Below are 12,915 nucleotides of genomic sequence, written 5' to 3'. Positions count from 1 at the left end.
ATTAATCCCCAGTCGTTGAAAAGGGAGATTTCTGTGAATTCTTCTGTTCACACCCCATTGATCTCGCCCTAGCTCTGAGCTGGGCACTGCTATGGATTCTGGGGATAGATACGTGGGGAACTAAGGCCCTGCCCGCATGTAGACCCCCTTCGTGGGCCCACGTTCAGGCCGGATCCCTGACTGGATCCTGCAGACCGGGCGCTGGCACAGGGCTCTCCTTTCTGCAGCATCTGTGTGTGGAGCTGCTGCTCTCCTTCGGGTGGGGACGACACCCTCTCTGCGCCACAGTCCCCACCATGATGCCACTTGCTGTTTGTCACCACACTGGGTGAGGCTTCCTCGGAATAGACCAACAAGGAAAGGGAAGGCTTTTTTATTGTTTGTTTGTTTGTTTTCATGTTTACCAAAATTAGGAAAACAAGCTAGACCATGAGGACGGAGTGTTTCCAGAACCCCTGGATGAACATTTCCTCACCATTGTGGAAAATTCATGATAAAACTCCAGACTTGGAGCCAGTTGGCCTGGGCTGTCCCTCAGCCTCCTCATCCTGGCTGGAGGATGGAGCAGCTGCCCGTGTCTCGGACCCTCAGTTTCCTCACCTGCGAAATGGGGATGAGAACAGCACCTGCCACTTCTGGCTCTTTTTAAAAGCAATTTCAATAGAGATGAGGCCTCGCCATGTTGCCCAGGCTGGTGTCTGACTCGTGGGCTCAAGCAATCCGGCCACCTCGGCCTCCCAGAGCGCTGGGATTACAGGCTTGAGCCACCACGTCCAGCCCCTCCTGTGGCTCTCATGAGGGCTGAGTGAGCCCGTTCTCCTGAAGAGCACAGATTGACAAGCTTCATCAGCATCATCATCACTTTAATATGCAAATAAAGCCCCATGCTGCATGCAGGTCACTTCCTGCCCCTGGTGGCATCCGATTTTTCAACCCCTGTGAGCGGGCATTGGGCTCAGAGCTTTGGACGGATGAGGACTTAGCTGGTTGTGAATAACGTCATTCTGTCCTCATTTCACGTTCCAAGCACCTTCTGTTTACGGTCGGGGAGAATGATTTTCTGCTTATGGTAGTGCAATGATGTTTCCTATTTAGAGGAATTTAGCGAAGTGAAAGTGAGACGATTTAAAGAAAAACGTGGACTGAGTAATGTGCATAGAACATGGAAGGTGGGAAGTGGAGACTAGAGTTTGGGAAGCCAAGAACGAGTTCAATTTCCTCATTTTACAAGTGGGGAAACTGAGGCCCAGAGCAGGGACAGAACTTACCCAGGGCCACAGATCAAGGCTAAGGCAGCGGCAAGACCAGAATCCCCAGACGCGGTGTGTGGCTGATCACTGCGGATGGCTCAGCCACTAGGGACAGGAGGAGGACCCAAGGAGGAGGAGGGAAGGGCGAGGAGGAGGCGGGTGAGGAGGAGGGAGGGTGAGGAGGAGGAAGGGAACGAGGAGGAGGAGGAAGAGGAGGAGTCAGAGAGGAAGTGGGGAGGAGGAGGAGCAGAGCAGGAGAAGGAACTGGAGGAAGAGGAGGAAGAGGAGGAGGAGGGGGTGGGTCCCAGGAAGAGGAGGAAGGGAGCAGAAGGCGTCTGTGGGCTCTCACTGCCCAGTTTCGTCCCCTGTAGGGAAGGCCCGAGGGAGCCTGTCACGGCTCTTCAGTCTCTGCACTGTGGCAGCTTTCACACAATGGCAGGTTTCCGTAGCTGTGGGAGAGCCCCATGACCCTGGGAGATGAAGCTATTTCCCAAACGGTCTTTACGGAAGTTTTCTGGCCCAGCTCTCCGCTGTGGTCCTCCACCCCCAGGGTTCCCTGTGTCCCCTCCCCTGTGTCTCCTGTGTCCCCTCCCCTGTGACCCCTCCTCTGTGTCCCTTGTGTCCCCTTCCCTGTGTCCCCTCCCCTGCATCCCCTCTCCTGTGTCCCCTGTGTCTCCTGCATCCCCTCCCGTGTCCCTTCCCCTGTGTGCCCTATGTCCCCTCCCCTTCATTCTCTCCCCTGTATCCCTGATGTCCCCTCTCCTGCGTCCCCTCTCCTCTGACCCAGCATCCCTTGCATCCTCTCCCTTGTGGCCCCAGCGTCCCCTGTGTCCTTGTTGTTGGACGGCAGCCGCCAGGCAAAGGCCACACCAGAGCCCGCTTTCCCCATCACAGAGCGGCTGGCTGGCTCTTGCGAGTCTATTCCTGGGCTGTCCGTTTCGTCCCAGTGATCCATTGATCTGTTGTTTCGCTGATACTGTTACCTGGGATGAACGCCTGCGGGACAGAGCTGAATTTCCACCCTGTGCTAACTCTGCTTATCTTTAGGAAACAGGACGCCTGGATAAAAACTTCCCATTGCAACCAGACCGGCTGAGACTGGTTCAAACCAAGACAGCAGACCAAACCACTTCAAAAAGGCCTCGAGCCTCATTATCATCTCATTTCCATGCTCAGTGACACGCCCCTCAGTGCATGAGAGTTGAAAATCACCATGACAATGACTGGAAGAGACAAAAAGGAAAGCTGCGCTCGTTCCGGGAAGCTGACTGCCGGTTCCCAGAAGAGACGTGAACATTCCTCCCCTTGCTTGGCATGTCCAGCTCTTTCCAGAGAGAGTCCCCGAATGTCAACCTGCCCACACCTCCTGTGAGTCCCGCATGTCAGCCTGCCCAGCCCTCCCGTGTCAGACTCCACACCCCTCCCGTGTCAGCCTGCCCACCCCTCCCGTGTCAGCCTCCACACCCCTCCCGTGTCAGCCTGCCCAGCCCTCCCGTGTCAGACTCCACACCCCTCCCGTGTCAGCCTGCCCAGCCCTCCCGTGTCAGCCTCCACACCCCTCCTGTGTCAGCCTCCCCACCCCTCCCGTGTCAGCCTGCCCAGCCCTCCCATGTCAGCCTCCCCACCCCTCCCGTGTCAGCCTCCCCAACCCTCCCGTGTTAGACTCCACACCCCTCCCATGTCAGACTCCCCACCCCTCCCTCCCATGCCGAGTTGATCTGTGAGCTGTGCCCCGCCCCTCAAGCCCACGGCCTTGGAACAAAGCCCGCACTGCTGGACGCCCGCTTTCAGTTCCATGCATTGGCTTCCTGACACCCAACAGGGAAAGACCCTGTCACTGGGGGAATGGCTGGCGGTGACACCACCATGCTGTCTTGGTTATCACGGTTTTATGGTAGGACTTGAAGTCGGCTCTGTGGGTCCTCCAGCTCTGTTCTTTCTCTTCCCCGTGGGGTTGGCTGTTCCAGCACTTTTCCTTTCCTTGTGAACTTTAGGATGAGTTGACACGATCTACAGAATGCCTTGCTGCGATTGGCTGGGAGTGCAACCAATCACCTCTCGGCTCTAATAGCCAAAATTCATCGAGTGTGCAGATCTCTCTTTGAAAAAATGGCCGATGATTACGTAAGAGTTAATCCAATTCCCGTTAACAAATCTTAATATAATACATCCAACAAAACCGTGTCTAGAAACTAATTAAGCGACATCACACACATGCTTGTCATAATCCCGTGTGCTGAAAAGTGCACCAGGTGCCAGTAGGGGCCAAGGGACGCTAACACGGGCTGGCCCGCACTGCTGGTTGGGGGGCATCATTTGTAAACAGGCGACAGTTGGCTGACACCTTGCTGATCGTTTATCTGCTGATCGAAAAGGATCCTGTCAGTACCGCGCACCGTAACACACACTTGGACCTTCCTATGTGTGTTAGTCGGTTCTCACGCTGCTAGTAAAGACATACCCAAGACCGGGCGATTTACCAAGGACAGAGGTTTAATGGACTCACAGTTTCACTTGGCTGGGGAGGCCTCACAGTCACAGGGAAGGCAAAGGAGGAGCAGTGCCGCGTGACGTGGCGGCAGGCAGGAGGCCTGTGCAGAGGAACTGCCCTTTCTAAACCCCTCGGCTCTCCTGAGACACATTCACCATCTCAAGAACAGCCTGGAAAAGGTCCGCCCCCACGATTCAATTCCCTCCCACCAAGCCCCTCCCATGACACGCGGGAATTATGGGAGCCACAGTTGAGTGGGAGATTTGGGTGGGGACTCCGTCACACCATATCGGTATGTAAGCATTTCACGGGGCTTTGGCTGAATTAGGGAATTGACTGGAGATCTTGACGTCATACATTATAATTTTTCCCATTTAAAATAAAAATGCAAAATGTGTTCTCGGTTGGTGTTTCCAAGCACAGATTCTGGCATTTTGCAACAGGATTCCAACGTTAAGAGGAAGCTCCCTGTCACTGACTGGTTCTGATGGGTCAGAGCTGGACTCGGGAACGGAGGGACAGGCTTAGCTCCTCCTCACCCACTGAGGTGGGGTCCGAGGGATTACCCGGAAGAACACTGGGGTTCATTTAGCAACAGAATGGACAATGGATATGGAAAAGCAAATAGCAGATTTTGCAAAAAAGTTTTCTGTCCAAGAGCTAAATATGTGACGCATCAATGTGTTCCATGTGCTTACATAGCGGGTTATACGTAAGGCGTCTGTGCACAAGTGTGAATGCAGCAGAGGTCTGGGCACCTCCCGCCAACTCTCCCCTCCTGACTCAGGAGAGCTGCTCCTGGCTGCAGCCAGCCTGGCCTCCCTGCCCTCACCTGCTCCCCCTGCTGCCTCCAGAGACCCCGGGCTTCCACCCCTCCACCTGTTTCCTCTCCTCTGGCTGCCTCCCCCAGCCCGTAACATGCCCGGGGCACATCAGTGTTGGAAAGAGCCGTTCCTCTGCTGTCGTCCCCCTGAGCTACAGGCTACACCTTCTTTTCCACCCACGGAGAATCTTCTAGGGAATGAGTGCACAAGGTAAGCTTTTAACACGTTATCAAGTGTTTTCATCCCCGTGTTTCCTGTGACCGTGTGACCTTCCTGTCCAGGATGGTCCAAATCCGGGGAAAGAAGGGGAAGTGGGGAAAGCAGGCCCAGAGGGGACGTCCCCACACACAGCCCCCTCCTCCTCCTGATGGAGCAGCCCCACCTGCTGGGAGCACTCCCCACGGGGTGTGGGGTCATATTTAGAGCAGCAGTCATTCCTGTTTATCCGAAATGCAAATCTGCCTGGCATCAGGTACATTTGTGCATTGATTTACTAACCTGCAGCTCCACCTGGAATGATTTGGGACAGTCATTCCCATCTCCTGGGGAAGGGTCCGTGGTGTTTAGACAGGCACTTTGCACCCTGGGTGCCTGGGATGTGGGTTCCCCTTTAAGGAGAGGCCTAACCAGGCCTCCTGCTCCCTGGACAGGGTCTCCTCACAGCGAAGGGTCTGGGTGTCCCTGTGGTCCACAGGGCAGGCTGTTCTGTGCCCCTCCAGCAAGGATGGTGGCTGCAGGTGGGGCTGCAGGGATGCCGGGTCCTACCCGGTAGAGGCCAGAGCTGGGTCGCTCAGTTCTCTCTGCTCTTGTCCTGAGACCCCAACGCCAGCTCCAGAAAGAGCAGCCCCTTTGCCTTGGCCTCTCTCTGGGCACTGGCCTCCCTCCCCACCCCACCCCACCCCAGCAGTGACAGCAGGAGCTACAGTGGGCGGGGGCAGGAAGCTCCTTGCTTCCCTCACAGCCCCGCCCCAGGACACTGATCTGCCTGGGTGGCCACAGGTCCAGAAAGGTCTGGACTTGATCCTGGCACTAATGGGCTCTGTGAACTTGGACTCTCTTCCGGGAGGCGGGGGGGCAGGGCCAGTGTGTCTCACGGGCATGGCAGGCTGATGAAAGCATTACACAGCTTCTCGGCCCTAAGCTGAGGGCTTAATGCGATCTCATATCACTTAGCACCCACAGGAACCTGGGTGAGGGATAGTCCCATTCCCATTTGACAGAGGAAGAGGTGCGCGGAAAGGCAATCACAGGGGTGCTGGTGACATTTAACAGGTAGCTCTCCAGGAAGACAAAGCACCCTGAGTTGTGGAGATTGCCAGGTTCCCTGGTGCAAATTTTCCAGCATATCCAATTTCAAGTGCTAGCAGTTTAACAACTGGCTCATAAAACCCCTGAAAATGTGAGAATCAGCTCCCACGAGCTGCTATGGGACAGCTCCCTGATAACCTTCTAGGACCTGCCTGAGTGGGGGAGGGGCTGGACCCAGACCCGGGGGGGCTCCACTCAGATCCCCTGCCTGGCCCTCACCATTCCCAGGGACCCCTCTCGGGCTTCTGTGTTCTCTCCAGGGCTGGGTCCTGACGCTCCTCTTGACGACTGTCCTTAGGCCACTGAGCCCGACTGGCCAGAGCAGCCTGGGGGCCGGCCGTGCTGATGCCGCCTCCTCCCAGCTTGTGGGAGATGATTCTGTTGTTTACAGTTTGCAGGAATTACATAAACCAGCTATGACACAGGCTGAACACCAGTCATGGTGAAATTATTCACACCCCAGAAGCCTGGCAGAGGCTGTGCTGTCGCTGTCCCTGGGAGCGAGAGTGTTTCACACTCAGCCCTGACTCATCCTCCCTGCCCAGCGAGGCCTGGACCAGTGACAGGGTGTGGGAGCCTCCAGCAGGGCCGCTGAGGCAGAGTTCATGCTCCTGGGCTCCCCTGCAGGACCACGAGGAAGCCATCTGGTCACTGCTGGCGCTCACAGCTCCGTTGGTCCTAACCCCGTCTCTGTCCTGGCTCCCAGGCCCTCCCTTCACACACCACCTGTTCCCGAGTCCCCATCCCAGGATCTGTGTCCGGGGTTAGGCCCCAAAGCTCTGCTCTTAACCAGCACCACAGCTGGAGGAAAAGTGGGAGGCATTTGGCTGCTGATGAGGATGACGTTTTCATTCTTCTGTGTGGTTTGGGGTTGTTTTCCCCTGGGAGCACAGTCCTCAGAAAATAGAACGTTTCAGGAATACCAACCAAGCTAAGTAGTATGCTCGCAGGATGTTTATTAAAACCACGATGAAGCCGGCTCCACCAACAGTGGACAGAAGATGGGTTGTGTAAAACCGGTGCCAGGAAAACGGGTTGCCTGTGTGGAGAGAAGCGAGGCTGATCCCCACCCAATCCCGCAGACGAAGGTGGATCAAAACTTGAATATGAAAAGAGAGGAAACAGGAGAACGCGGAGAGTCTTTGGGAACTTGTGCCCGGGAACGTTTTTAAACGAATGTGGCAGGCACAAACCACAGAAAAATGATTCGTTTTGTCACATCAAAACAAGGGACGCCTGCTTAACGCAGAAGACCATGAACAGAATCACTAGACAACCGGCAGGGTGGGAGAAGAGATCTGCCAGGTTTAAACCTGGAAGGTGGTCAGCGTGGGACTTTGCGAATCAGCGCGCCCACGGGGAGAAATCCCGAAGCAGGGACAGAGGGTGCGAGCAGGCAGCGCCCGGAGAGCGACTCCCAGCAGGCCAGCGCGCCCAGGGCGCCTCCTTCCACCCGGGGCGGGGACTGGGAAGCTGGCGGCTGCCCCGCCTGGGCAGGGAGGCGGGGCCGCAGGGACGTCCTGCAGGTGGGGGGACGGGGGCCCCCGGGCCCGGCGCTGCCGCCTCAGTGGACACCCAGGGAGCTGCCGACATCTCATTTCACACCTTTATGTTCATCCTGAGATAGGAATGGAGCCCTTGTTTATGGGACTGACCCACACACCGCATGTGGCTCTGTTCTAATGCCCGCATAGAGGGCAAACTGCTTGCTAAAATTGCCCTTACAGATCACCCCAAACACAGTGCCCAATGGTTCTGCAAAATATACACAGAACAGATGCGAACATATTCAGGATGCAGAAAACAGACTGAAATGCACAGCATATAATAAATAGTGGAGGCGTTACATTTAATTTGGCATCCATTTGAATTATTTCTCTCATTCTGTTTTGCAAAATGCATATCTTGAAAGTCCTGTAACTCAGATGTGGATATGGTGAGAATCCAAAGTTGCTGAATCACGAAATGGCCAATCAGAGCCCAGGCTCCCTGGGCAGCCCTGGGCAGCCTCCGCCTCACAGGTGCAGCGTCTCACGTTGCCAGAACCGGAAAATCAATTACCACCTGCCCCGAGGCTCCACGGTGAGGGTCCTGCGAGCTGAGGGGCCTCCTGGGCCAGGCCCTGCCCTGAGCACCTTCCACTCAGGACTCACTCAGCCCAGCATCTCCAGGAGGTGAGCTGGCTGCTGCCCTCATTTTATAGAGGAAGGAACAGAGACACTGAGGCACCTGGCCCACGTTCTCTTAAAATTATAACAGGAAATTCCAATAGTGAAAGAGATCGGAGCTGACTGACTCCATCTTGCTTCTAACCTTTAAGCTGTTCATTCCTGGGCATAGGGCCGAACGAACCTGGGGAAGGAGCTCAGGTCACGGTTTGACTCTGAAACAAAAGTGATAATGGGCCTTTCCCACAAAGCCCCCTTCTTGCCTGGGGACCAGTCTGCCTTTGCAGAACTAACAAGTTAGCTCCAAGATTAGAAATTACGGCTTAGGGGTCACGCAGCCTCTAGTTCCAAGAGTCTGAACCACCCCCCAACAAATTGCTCCTAGGGATAACATCACTATTGTAAAACCCAAGATCTGTGCATGAGATATTTTGCAGACCCTGCCCCGGACGGACCAGCTGGCACCACCCAGACGGTAATCTGGGTCAGTACGTTCTGCCATCGCACCTGCGAACAGAGGACAGCAGTAAAACTCACTTCAACCCCCTATGGCTCCACCCCCAGCCTAACCAATCAGCACTCCCCCCTTCCCAAGCCTCCACCCACCAAACTATCTTTAAAAACTCTGCTCCCCAAGTGCGCTGGGAGACTGGTTTGAGTAATAATAAAAGCCCAGGCTCTCACACAGCCGGCTCTGCATGAATCGCGCTTTCTCCGTTGTGATTTCCTTGATGAATCGGCTCTGTGTATGCGGTGGGCCAGGTGGACCCTTTGGGCGGTTACGCCAGGAACACAGGAGCGAGACGGGAGTGGGGCAGGGCCTGCTCTGAACTGGCCACACCAGTGCTCAGTCCCCCACGAGGTCACCTGTGCATGATTCCTCTCGGTAGCCTCAGTGATACACAATTCAGGAGTGAATGAATGAATGAAAGAACAACCACATGTGGGCCACTGTCCCCAAGTGATGCTCTTTCAGCCAAGCTCAACCCACCAGGTCAGGTTGTCAGGGGAACGTTCTCTGCTCAGAGAATCCCCTCCACTCTGCCAAAGAATCCCTGGCTCACAGAAGGCACACGCAGGAGCACCCTTAATGTTCGCAGTGGCTGACTTTCCCCAGGTCACCAACGCCAGCCCTTCGTGGCCGGTTTCCCTGGGAGCCTGTGGTGCTCTCTGGGGTCATGGAGCACCACTTAAAAGCACGGCTCTGCAGGCCTGGCTGCCCCCCTGCTTGTGAGGGGCTCACTCTGCAGGCACTGAGCCTGCCTGCCAGCCCCCGGGCCCTGCCCGAGGGTGCGATTCAGAGCCAGGTCCTGAGAAGAGATGGGCCGTGGGGGACTCTGCCTGTATGCATGCCCTCCTGCCAGGAAAGACCCCAGGGCCCTGCAGGTGGCCGACAGCTGACATCTGCGTCTTCTCTGATTGTTCTGTCCTCTGGTCACCTCAGGCCCGCACTCCTCAGCACAGGCACATGGGTGGGGCTTACTCTGGGGGGGCTATGCTGCCGACAGGAGGAAGCCCGGGTCTGCGTGGGGTCAGCAAAACCGTCTTCCGGGAAGCTCACGCAGAATGCAGTGCCGGTGGGGACTGGGTGTTCTCATCAGACCCACTGGATGTCCTGCAGCAAACATGCCACGGGGGCAGGGCACAGGGCTGGGGCCACAGGGCAGTGTTCCCATGACAGTCCAACTCGCTCCCCGGAGTGTCCTGGACATGCAAAACTGTCGGAAATGTTCCTCACACATTTCCACCCTTCCCTTCCTCTGCTTACTCCCTGGGCTGACTCCACCTGTGGGGGACACCGCAGCTGGGCGTCTCCCGTCCCCACCCCTCCCTCGCAGGCCTAGGCCTGTGCTGAGGTCCCAGTGCCGAGGCCAGCAGGTGGCAGGTCCTGGGACTGCCCTAGGCTGTGGGAGCCCTCCGGCATCAGCCAGTGAGGAAGGGCCCAAGCAGGTGGCCTCAGGGTCAGTGTGAGATCCTCCTGGGACATGAACTGGGAGCTGCTGTTCAAGGAAACATTTGAGGTGACCCCAACGTCCACAGAAAACCAGAGAGTCCATGGAAGGCTCGGTCCAGCCTCGCGTGGGCAGAGACCCCAATCCACCTGTCAACCCCTCCGCACACCGGCCTCCCATATTCTGACGCCTGCACCGAGGGGCGGCCTTCTGGGAACGACTCCTGCACCTCAGCCTGTGAGTCAGGGACGCCGGGCTCTGAGCGGTTCTAGCCGGTCTCCTCCACCCGGGGCCCCGGGCTGGGTTAAAGCAGAGCCCGTGGCGGGTGAGGCAGGAGGATCTGCTCTGCCCTCAGGAGGAGACTCACTCCCAGGTGGCCCTGGGCCCATCTTAGGCCATGGTGGGACTGAGGCCGGCAGGACCAGGACCCGAGGGTGCTGGGGGTACCCAGGAAGCCAGGCCTTGGTGGGTGGAGAGTCACTGCCCCCAGCTCTGTTCAGAGGCCCCTCAGCCTCCCCGGCTGTGTCCAGCGGGCTGACCCTCTGGTCCCAGGCTGCGAGTCCATTGGCCCCCACCCGGGTTTGGCCAACAGAGGGCATAGTCAGGAGAGGAAGAAAGAAGGAGGGGTGCAGGGTGGGCCCCATGCCCGGAGGCTTCCCGCTGCATCCTCCATGGCCCAGTGTCACCTGGACAGCCCCGTGCACCCCCACCTCCTGCTGACCGGGGCAGGGCCTGCATACCCGCTCCCTGCTCCCCAGCCCCAGGGCCGTGGCTGTGGCCGCTGTCTGGGTGGCCCCGGGCCCTGCGCTTCAACCTGCAGCGAGCTCCCCCGTGCTCTCCTGCCTCCCATCCAGTCACCCTCAGCCTCCCAAGGAGGTTGGAGCCCAGGGGACCAGGGGACCTGGCTGGGGTGGGCACTGGCTGTTCTAAAGCATGGCCCTGGGACAGCCTCACGGGACAGAGGAGGCCTCAAGGCCACCGGCTGGAACCTGCTCAGGGCAGGCAGATGAGAGGCCTCTCCCCACTGACTCTGCCTCTTTCTTCCATTTGGGGTAGGCACAGCCTTCTTCTCACCCCCACCGCAGCCACCCCTCAGCGGAGCCACCCAGGGTCCCCACCCTCCTCCAGGAGCTTTAGTGCTGATAAGCTGCCCTGAGGTGTTTGTCCTGGGCTGCGGAGGCCAAGGGCAGGGCCTGAGGGGGTGAAATGCAGCCTCCTCGCAGGTCTGGGCATCCCCGGGTCCCCCTTTCGGATTCCATTGACATTTCGCAATTCCAGTTTTCAACACAGATCAGTCCTGGGGCAGCCGCTCCTCCCGGGACCCAGGGCAGCTGGCCTTGAGGGGGCTCCCACTGGCAGGGCCCAGCTCTCCCTGCAAAGCGATTTAGCAGGAAGGGGAACTCCCAGAGCCCTGTGGGGAGTGAGGAGTTAACTCTCGAGGGTCCCAGGACCTAGAGGAGAAGAGCTCAGAACCGTTTTCCTGCTCTCAGGGCCTCGTCCTAATCTGACTTGTGAGCTGGAGGCAGAACCTGGGAAGAAAGAAACCTGTGGTTGGTGTGACAGAAATCAGAGACGCCCTCCTGAGACCCCTCCGAGCCCAAGGCAAGGCGAAAAGTCAGCGTCAGCTTTCTTCCTACTAAAATTTCAAGTTCAGATTTTATGTTCTCAAATAATGTGTCATGTAGATCAGGTATCTTAGGTGAAAAACGGGTCCTGAACGTTCAAATCCAGATGACAAAGTGTTGTGAGAGGTGCGTGTGCCTGTCCTGACAAATCCCAAGCAGCGTGACTCGAGAGCCTCCGGGAGCTGGGCTAGGTCAGCAACAGCGATCAATTAATTAGGCCGTCAGCATCCCTTAGCAAATAGGAGGGGGTTCCCTGAGCTCGCTGGAAAAAGAAATCCAAGGGAACACGCAGAGTAGGATGAAGGGCTGTCTGCTGACGGTCACAGACTAACCCTCCTTGGGAACCAACCCGACCCACCCCAGGAATAAATCAGAGCTTCAGTCAAACGGATCAGCCAAAGCAAACCCACGCAGCCTCCTGCTGCAGCCGCACTTCCCACGGACCCCTTTCTCCTGCTGCAGACCGCGGTGTGTGGCTGCCTGGGGAAGCCGGGGTCATGACCTCAGACATTTTAGTGTCTAAATGGTGTTGGCCATCCCCCCTGTGCCGTGCTGGGTCCCAGCGAGGGGAAGATGGAGAGGGAGGACCCTGCCCGGATCCCACCATGCGGTGTCGGGACTGCAGGAAGAGGAGGGTCTGAGCGAGTCCCCACCGCCCCACCTCTGCGCCCCACCGCGCTGGGGCACCTGCCTGTGGCCCCGTCCCGTCCCTGCCCACCTCCTATCAGAACCCACAGGCTTAGGTGCCCAGAGACCCAGAGCATCCAGGAGGGATGGAACCCTCTTAGGACGGACGTCCAGGAAAACGTCACTTCTCTTAACTGCTCTCCTCTCCGGGGCTTCTTCAATTAGGATAACGAGCTCCACAAGCGTCCTGGCTGCCAGCACAGCGGCTGAAATTGTATATGAGAAACGTTCATGTCCTCCCATAGTAGAATTATTTTTTAATTTTGTTTTGAAGTGTGGTCTGTGCTTGAAATACAAGCCTAATTAGATGATGCTGGTAATGTATTCAAACCACAGGAACGAGAACAATGATTTGAAGCCTCTCGTTTGTTCCCACGCCCTTTATAAGTCAGCAGTAAACAGTGTATTTACGGGAGAGGGAGAACGGTCACCGGGTGCCCCACCAGTGCCAGACATTTATCAGGGACCCTGGGGCTCTGCGAGGAGCCAAGAAACCCAGGACACTCAGGAGCTCCTGCTTCAGGGCTGAGCACAGCTGGGGAGGCGGGGGCGGGTCCGATATCAGAGAGGGGCTGGGGTCTTGCTGAGCACAGGGTGCGGGGGTAGCAGC

This window comes from Saimiri boliviensis, chromosome 7 (assembly GCF_048565385.1).
Source record: "Saimiri boliviensis isolate mSaiBol1 chromosome 7, mSaiBol1.pri, whole genome shotgun sequence".
Classification (NCBI taxonomy): domain Eukaryota; kingdom Metazoa; phylum Chordata; class Mammalia; order Primates; family Cebidae; genus Saimiri; species Saimiri boliviensis.
The sequence above is the reverse complement of the archived record's forward strand: the minus strand, read 5'-3'. Positions refer to the sequence as shown.